Genomic DNA, 9,499 nt, shown 5'->3' on the forward strand with positions numbered 1-9,499 from the left:
GTTAGGTAGATTGTTCCAAGACAATGCTCAACAAAAACCACTCTTATTTTAAGATATTTCCTCTTATTCAGTTATGAGAGGAAAACGGAAATCAGCCAGTCACAGGATCTCCTTTGAAAATCCTTCAGATATTTGAAAATGTAACTATTTATATTGTATCTTGTTTTGCTCACAGTTGTGTCCACAGCACCTGACACATAGTAGATATACAATACGTATTTGTTCCAAGAAGAGGTCACTCTTTAGGCTTCCTCTTTCCCATGGCATTGGCAGTGATTGTAGATTTTCCCTAGTCCATCCACGGAGCCAGATTTCACAGTTCCAATGCACCCTTTCCAAACTGACTCTTAGACAAAGACTGCTGAATCAGAGTTACCCAGGCTCTGGGTAATGTTATAGGACTACTGAACCAGGCTTAATCACACATGTTTCTCCAAATATTTAGGTGTCAAAAAGCATTCAGAAATGTAAACGCAGCCTCCTCTCATATCTATCAGACCTCCTTTTCAGAATATAGCAGATTGCACAAAATGTAATTCATTTACCAAACGCTCTCTGAGCATCCCACCATTTAAAGCAATGGCAATGGCAGGAATTATTAGGATGACATTGTGAGTGAGTTTGGGGTTCCCTTCCCCCCAATTTTTCACTTGTTCCAAGTCTGATTTAAGTTTGGCCTTAAATTTTCGAGCTTTGGCTAAAAAAATGATTGGATTAGGAAGGATCCTGCCTTTTATTCACACAGTCTTTCTTCTAACAGTCTCTCTTATAGTGATTTGAAAAAAAAAAAAAAANTTCTTTGCCAACTTCGTAGTGCACAGTTCAGAGCCTTGTAGAAGATGAGCTCTCAATACAAGGGTGACTGACTCAAACTCTGGAAGTTTCTTTCTCGGTGTGACCTCGAGTTGGCCTCTTCCATGGGACTGTAATTTACTTGACCTCCATAGTTCCATTTACCTTCCCCAGGTAAAGGCTGCTGATTATTTTATCCTCCACCCAGGATCTGAACATCAGAAAGTGGGTTTTTTTTGTTGTTTGTTTGTTTTTTGGTGTGGAGGGGCTGTGCTTAGAAATGATTCTTGCTACTTTTCCTTGGAATTCCATCCCTTTAGGCTTTTTGTTGTGCAATTCCTGGGTCTGGAAATTCAAAAGTGCCTGCATCACAGACCTGGACTCACACGCCGTCAAGTCAATCTGCTTTGGAAGCTCTTGCACTAACCACACTCTTGATAACCATTTTCAGGCTGGAAAAATGGTGACTTAGCATGACAGCTTTCCAGAACTCTTTGCCAATACTGAAAACCTACACTCCAACCATTTCTCTATGTGTACTAACATGTGCTTTTCAAAGTGAGTGTCATATTCTTTTTAATCATACTTTTCTATGTTTTATGTTTGCTTATCTTTAACTCCATCTAGCTCTAGTTAGTTTGTGCCATGCTATTTAGCTCCCATTTTCAGATAACTCTTGCATCTGAAATACTTAAGACAGCTTGCATCATAGTAAGTTTTATAGACATAGAGAATAGCACATTTAGATAAGGATATCAACAAACAGAACCTCATTAAAACCACCCCTTCCTGCTTCCACATGGCAGGGTTACTCTAAGGTTTCTAAGTCATGTTTTTGGCTTTAATAGCTGGAAGGTATCATGAGGGCTAAAAGACTTTCACAAAACTTTATCCAAAATTACAGACAATTTTAAGAACCAAGGATGCGTTTACTACTGATCTATCTTTTCAAGGCTAATTTGGTCATTTGGGATACCCATCACAAAATGGTGCCCACTATCAAACAAACAATTCCTCAGATGTATTGAATAAAAGCATCAGTTTGACTGGTACCTGTTAATAAATCTATTTGGACTATGTCTTTCTAAGAGATGTGTTATTTGATTCTAATTATATTTAGCTTGGCTTATCACTAGATAGATAGTAATTTTCTGTCATGTTTTTTTTTTTTCCTGCAAGTCAACTTTTTCTCACATAGAGAATAGTGAAAGAGGATTCAGTAGTGTTAACTTAGGACTCCCCACTTTCCTACACATGCTTTCTCCTTTTTCTCAAGATACTTTTTTCCCCCTAGCTGAGGGTGGTTGACTAATAATCACCGATGGGTTAATCCTTCTACAGTTTTGAAGGAAATAAAGTCTATCAATCCTCACCCTAATGAGAGTGAAAAGTGTGGGTAATCCATCCATGAAACAACCCCTAAAAATGAAAAACTGAGAATCGTGCTGGGTAGATACCATTTGCCACTCACTTACATTTGTCGAGCTTAGATTTTGTGCTAAGTTCAGACTAAAGCAAAGACCCATCTTTTGAATATGTAGACTTGTAAGCAAACCTGGGCAGACAACAATATATTTACCAATGCAAATTCTCAAACACTCTGCAAACTTTATTTCAAGGATCTCACCTCCTATAAAGAATTAAGGGCTCTTGCCCTTAGCCTGATCACAGCGTCAATATCAAATCTCCCGAAGTGTTTAGGTTTTCTAAAAAAAAAAAAAAAACCCAGACACCGATGACTTACATCAACACCAAAGGATTCCTTTTTTAATTCCTAGATATAATGGAGAAATTCATAGGCCGAAAAATTAGGTAAATCAAGAGGTAATTACCAATGCCTGTTTCCTTGACAACTCCCCTCCCCCAGCCCTCCTGTGATAGGGAAAAACCAAAACGCGAGTGAGGAGGGGTAGCCACAGAGCCATGCTGGAGCTCAGCAAGCCAGAGCAGCAGCAGGCGCAGAAAGCCGCACGCTAGGAACGAAACACAGACAAACCCATTTTGACCACAGCTGCATTTTGTGGAGGTTTTCTTGTGGTTGCCATAGAGACGCCAGAGACGGAAGAACATGTTGCATGACACAAAAGAGAGCTGTATGTCACAGGAACGTTCTCCCATCTTCATCTACGGCAGAGGAAACGCTTTCGCCCCGGAGGGAGGCGAGGGTCGGGTAGATCGAGCCAAGAAGAGCAGCTGGAAATCACAGCCCAGAAAGGGCCGCTCGCCCGGCCCAGCACAAAGCAGCGGCGCTTTTGTGCCCGCGGAGCCCCCCGAGCCCGCGCAGGCCCCGCCGCCCCCCGCCGCCTGCGCCTGCCCCTTGCACAGGTCCCGGGGACACGCAGCCAGGGGAGAAAGCAGTGATCGGAGAGAAATAGGGACACGCGCCACACCCAGAGGGAAAGGTGCCCGGCGGTGGCACCCACAGCACATACCTCCTTCCTGGCAGCCCTTGACACATGGACTTAGAAATCAGAAACTGAAAGGGAGCCGGCTGGGGCTCAGAGATTGCCACTAGTTTGTAGGAGCTGTAAGTCAGCCAACACTGGAAAGAAAGAGCGAGACTCCACCCATGGGGTGGGCCCATCGGGAAGGAAAAAAAAAAAAAAGTGGTCCTCGGCTGACGTCTGTCCCCACCCATGTCACTTCCTTTTAAAGCTACAATTTAGCAGCTGCAGGGAGGGAAGACCGCGCTGGGGGACTGTGAGCCGGCCCCTTCCCCTTGCACTTAGTGCCAGGCCGTGCTCCGGGGCTGCATGTTTGCAACCGGGCTGGGGAAGCTGCCGGGAGCAAGCCCAGCGCGCGCCAAGCGGCCTTTCTTCCCCGTCCTCCCCGGTCCTGTTGCATCCCCGGCCCCAATGGCTCCTCCGACCCCAGCGCCGGCCCGTCTGAGGGGCGACCTGGAAACCGTCCTCAATTGGCTCACGTTTCGTCCGGAAACGATCAGATCGTGGGGTGACACACCCGGGCTCTAGGATCCCCCTCACCTCCGTCGGCTGAGCTGGAGGAGACCGCATTCCACCGAGAAGCCCCCAGAGCACCTTCGACCAACGCAACGCTCAGCGCTCGGGGGACGGGGACGTTAGGCACCGGCAGGAGACGAGCTCGGAGGTCGGTGCATGGTGCCCCTTCTGCCTCCCGAGCCTGGCACCGCTGCCGATGCCCACCGCACACACGCGCAAACGCGCGCACACACGTGGCATTCATGGGAGGCGGGCTGGAGAGGGTCTGGGCAGACCTTGGTGATAAAACCGTGTCGTCACAACTTTACAAGAGGGAGGGCTGTTGAAAGTCTAGAAATGCCCGGGCTCCAACATTCCTAGAAAATTTTTCCGATCTCAAAAGAGTGAAGGTGTACGCCCTTCAGATGCTCACTGCGATGATAGCCATGATCACAAATGACACATGAGTATTTACCTATGGCTCTGGTGGTCACTCCGTTCTGCTGTTTGCAATTTACAGGGGAAAATAAAATGTGCTCACAAGTAGCTGGAGCATGTTGCAGAGTTCCTAAGAGCTACAAAAGTGCCCCAAACAGTGTGGCATGATAGCAGAGAGGATGGAAAGAGTTGTTTGGGTTGTGAGAGGGAAAAAGGCATTTGTAACTCAGGAAACAGGGTTTGGACTGAGTCCTATAGGGTGTGTGGCACTTTGATGGTCTGTGAGGGGGGACGATTGAACGTCTGGGAGAGAGAGAAAAGCAAAGATGAAAAAGGACATCTGTGGCAGAAAAACGGATCACAACAGAAAACCCATATATGACAATGGCCTATTTTAATATCCGCATGAAAATAAATTTGACCTTATAGTAATGCTTACAAAAGACGTTTATAGAAGTTTCTTGCAGCGAACACAATTTTTAAGAGTTCTCTCTCATAACTTTTCAAATGACATTTTACCATTCATTTGTTTCTAAGTTTGGTAGAAACTTGGAAGGGTTTTTCAAAGTACTTTTTAAATAGAGTGAGACTGTTTTTTATAGTTGGATCATGAATGGGAATTTATTGCAAAATTGACAAATTGCATAAAATGTGTGCTATGTTTATTACAAGTACAGCCAATGATTTCAGTGGAAACAATCAAAAATTTAAAATTTTGATAATCCACTCTCAGTACTTTAATGTCTTTATCCCATTATTATCATTATAATTATTATTATGTTTATTATTGTTAGCACTTTTCCTATCTAGACGGTGTTGCTCACCATCTCAATTTTTGATAATCCACTCTCAGTACTTTAATGTCTTTATCCCATTATTATCATTATAATTATTATCATGTTTATTATTGTTAGCACTTTTCCTATCTAGACGGTGTTGCTCACCATCTCAATGATCTCAGAAATATAGCTGAGAAATATGCGAGAAAAAAATTACTATAAAAATTTAAAGTTGAAGTACAACATGCAAGGACTAAATTTATGCATTTGATTCAGAGTCCCATTTAGAGTCTTTTCTTATTTTACATGCCCTTAATTAGCTATTTCTATTTAAACAAGGAACTGTGAATGTTTCCAGGTCATAACCATTCAGTTCAACAAATATTTATTGAGTATGCTAGTTGCTTAAAAACAAAAACATGTCTTAACACATGGACATTGCCCCAAAGTGCTCAAAGTCTTAGGAAGGGAAAGAAACGTGTAAACAATTAAGATTCAAATGGAGGCCATGATTGACATCTGTACAAGGTTCAGAGGTGGTCCAGAGAATGGGAAAAGGGAAGTGGGTGGGAGAGGAGTGTCTGCATTGTTTCTTAGCTCACAGCAAACTCTGAAAGGGGTGGTGGTGAGCAGTGTATTCGTCAGTAAGACAGTAAGAAATAAATACTGATTGGCTGGATAGAGAAGAAACAAATTTGAAAGAAGATACCAGAGATAAACTGGTAACTCAAAAAAGTGTACACAAATAGCCAATAACCAAACAAAAAAAGATGTGACTTCACATAAAAACACAAGCACAAAGGAAAAGATGTCATTTCTTTGCCTGTCCACTTGTCAAACATTCAGAAAACTATAATGCACAGTGGAAACAGGAAGCTCTTTGTGGTGGGCTTTCTCCTCTCTTGCTGGTGACAGTAAGTTGATACAATCTTTGGAATTAAACAAGATTTTCCTTGAGCCTTTAAAATGTTCATACTCCTTAATTCAATAATTCAACTCACAAGGATTTATACCAGGGAAGTAAGCAAAAATAAATTCAAAGATTGAGGTACGTGTATATTCATCAGAGCCATTTATTATAGTAAAGACTGGAAATCATCTAAATGTCTGAAGTAGAGATGAGCTTCATGAATGATGTGACACATTCACGACATCATAACTGGAAAGGGAACTAAGCTATAGAGAAAATATTACCTTCATGTTATAATTATATGAGTATATATTATATTGTGTGTGGTTGACTAAGTGTGCCCCACAAAATTCATATCTACCCAGAACCTCAGAATATGACCTTATTTGGAGACAGGGTCTTTAGAGATGTAATTAGCTAATATGAAGTTATACTGGATTAGGGTGAGCTGTAGACCCAATGACTGGGGTTCTTATAGGAAGAGAGAGGACATAGAGAGATAAACACAGAGAGTAAGTCCACGTGATGACAGAGGCAGAGACCGGAATGATGTGTCTATAAGCCAAGGAATGCTGGCAACCACCAGAAGCCAGGAGAGTTGCGTGGAACAGATTCTCCCAGAGCCTCTGGAAGGAACCAACCCTGCTGACACCTTAGTTTTGGACTCCTAGTCTCCTGAACTGTGAGAATATATTTCTGCTGTTTTAAGCCACACAGTTTGTTGTTATGGCAGCTCCAGGAAATTAATACAGTGTGGAAAAAGTCATTAAACTGTTAACAATGATTATTTCTGGATAGTGAGATTGAGGATGACATTTATTTGCTTCTTTGTATTTTATTGCATCCTGAAAAACTTTCTACAGTGTGGAAAAAGTCATTAAACTGTTAACAATGATTATTTCTGGATAGTGAGATTGAGGATGATATTTATTTGCTTCTTTGTATTTTATTGCATCCTGAAAAACTTTCTATGGTGAATATGTATGACTTTTATAATAAGAGGAAAATTATGATTAAAAAACAAATAACCCAATGTTTCTAAAAGCACAGTGTTTTAGGGCAATTTAGGTCAGAAGCAAATAATAATCACTGATGATTATGACACGTTAAATCCCCAAGACTAAAGTATTTTCAGAGCCCTCCGTACATGCAGAACTCTGTGTATTTCAGAAACTTTTTTGGACCTAAATTTCAGTACTCAAAATGATAAATATCATTTATCTGAAGTGTTAACTTGCATATCACATATTTAACTGCTGTGCATTTCAAACTGCTTATTCCCTTAACACATTGTTAGCTACACATGGACCATATTTTTGCTTTATTTCTATTTGCCTCTTGCTGTGAACATTCATACAGATATCTGTATAAATCTATAAACACAAGCTGAAGATTTCCTAAAGTTATAAAATATGAAGATGTCATAGATTTGCAATTATGATTATTTCACTGTATACCAAGTTAGGAATTGAGATTGCTTAGAGAAGACAAAGAAAAAGTGTAAGTAGTAAAGTTAATTTGATATCTGGAATGTATAATCTTATATTTAATAGATGCATATTTCAACAAACTCTAGTTGCATTTTTAAAATATGTCATATATATGTCTTTAATGACCAACAAGCTCTTAAAGCAATCTTGTTATTATTGCAATCATTTTAAGTACACTCAAATAGGTTTAATATTAGCTATCATTGAGGAAAGTGCAGAGGAACTAGACAAAATATTCTCCCTAAACAACAACGATTAGCCTGTTCTTCCCAAAAGACAACCTATTTGCAGAACTGTCTGTTGACCAGCTCTCAAAGCATCTCAACTCTGAATTTTGTCCTAAAAATTGTTCTCGGTATTCACTTAGCTCCTTTCTCTTTTAGCCATCATCAGGTCAATTCAGCCTGGCTGCGGATGACCCCGGAAAGTCTTCCCTTCCCCTCTCTTGAATCCAGACAATGAGCAACTTGAAATCCCATGATTCAGGAGCAAATAAATCTACTGTGATAGAAGAAACTGAATTCAAATCAGTTAATGCCCAACGGATTGGCAGAAAACTGAAAAAGATACCAGTTTCACAACCAATATGAATACTAAAACTTAGCACGTGTATTCTTCATAACCAAGTGAGAAGAAAGGACATTAGCCTGCGTGGTATTTAACTCTGGGTGATTCTGCTGTCATTGCACTTTATGTCTTGTGTGATCTGGGAAGAAAAATTTTGATAAGCATGCATTAATTTCATCAACAGAAAATTAAAGCTATTTTCAGTTTCTAAAATAAGCACTTATTGTAGTCAGTTGTTGATACATTACTTTTCTTTATTTACAACCATGGAAGCTTATAGTATAAGGGCACTGTAGAGGGGAACCTGATTAGAGTGTGAAGGTAGACACAGCAGCCGCATCACCTGGGGGTGTGTTAGAAATGCAGAATCTCAGGCCCCCACCCCAGACCTAGTGAATCAGAAACTGCATTTTAGCAGCATCCCCAGGAGATTCAACCACACGTTGAAGTTTGAGAAGTACTTGTTTTAGTCCAAATCCCTCGTTTTACAGAGGACAGATCAGAGCCCAGGGAGGCTGGGTTCGCTTGTCCAAGGTTACACAAATAACAGGAAACACCTGAAGCAGACTCAGTGTCTAATGATACTTACCTCCGAATTCTTCCATCATATTTCCTAGGATAGCAGATTAAAAGACAAGTCTGAAAAAAATTTATTGTCATGAAAATGGTAAAAAGAGAATTTCTACTTAGACTCATGATTGTTCTATGAAGTGTCGCTATTAAAAGTCTCTCCATAGTCCATGCTTTCTGAGTTTTTACATAGTCAGTTTTATCCAAAAAAAAAATAGCTTTGAGATTTGGTAACTATCAGACCAAAGTTGGCAAAAAGTATAGGATAACTTTTCTCCATGATCACTCATTCTATGTTGGTTTCAAGCCATGTCTAGTTCCATGAAACCTACCTTCAAGGTTGATTTGCAAGAGAGGCAACAAAAAAGAAAAGAATCCCCACCGGCCTGCTTGTTTCTCCTCTTGCCGTCCTGCCGTCCTCCAGTCTGTTTCTTACTCCGCAGCCTTTGCGAAAGCGAGCTTTGCAAAATAAAGATGAGAACATGCTGTTTTCTCTCGTCTCTGTGTTGGGATGCCATGAGCGTCTCCTGTCTCCTTGCAATAAATTCTACCATTGAGCTAGCTTTGTTACTTGCAACAGAGTCCTAATTCTTAAGTTTTTAGAGTCTCACCTTCCTCATTCACAAAATTCATGGGGGTGGTTGTGACATTTAAATGAGACAGCGTGTGTGAACTACCTGAAATAGTGTAGAACCCCCCAAAATGATCATTCTTTTCCCCTCCCCTCGGCTTGTTCATTAATCAACAGATGGCCTTCTGACCTCCGTTTCCAGTTGGCATCTCTCTCCTACATCTCAGACTCATTTCTCTGAGATCCGGATGAATGTCTTCACTTGGTATCCTCAAGGCGTCTCAAACTGGGCAAGTCCGAAAATGAATCTTTTGACCCCACCTTAGCCGATGCTCTGGGGTTCTTCTTCCCAAGTTTCTGGTTCCCTGTGTGGGTGGAACTGGTGACTTTGTAGTTATCTTTGATTCTTCCCTGTTCCTCTTCTCCCTCACCCCAAAGTGTCC

The 9,499-nt window shown here is 41.1% G+C and overlaps 1 protein-coding gene across 2 annotated transcripts in view; it reads right to left on the minus strand.

Annotated features, from left to right (window-relative positions):
- Window positions 1-3,894, minus strand: part of AGPAT4 (1-acylglycerol-3-phosphate O-acyltransferase 4) — a 142,567-nt gene extending 138,673 nt beyond the window's left edge. Inside the window, exon 1 of one of the 2 annotated variants that reach the window (XM_008574603.1) lies at window positions 3,777-3,894. The gene's annotated coding sequence lies outside the window, so the exon portion shown is untranslated. Of the gene's footprint in view, window positions 1-3,224; window positions 3,333-3,776 lie in introns of those variants that run through there. The other variant, XM_008574602.1, reaches the window with a different exon arrangement.
- Window positions 3,895-9,499: the final 5,605 nt, after the last annotated feature.

Source organism: Galeopterus variegatus, unplaced genomic scaffold (assembly GCF_000696425.1).
Source record: "Galeopterus variegatus unplaced genomic scaffold, G_variegatus-3.0.2 Scaffold1072, whole genome shotgun sequence".
Classification (NCBI taxonomy): Eukaryota; Metazoa; Chordata; class Mammalia; order Dermoptera; family Cynocephalidae; genus Galeopterus; species Galeopterus variegatus.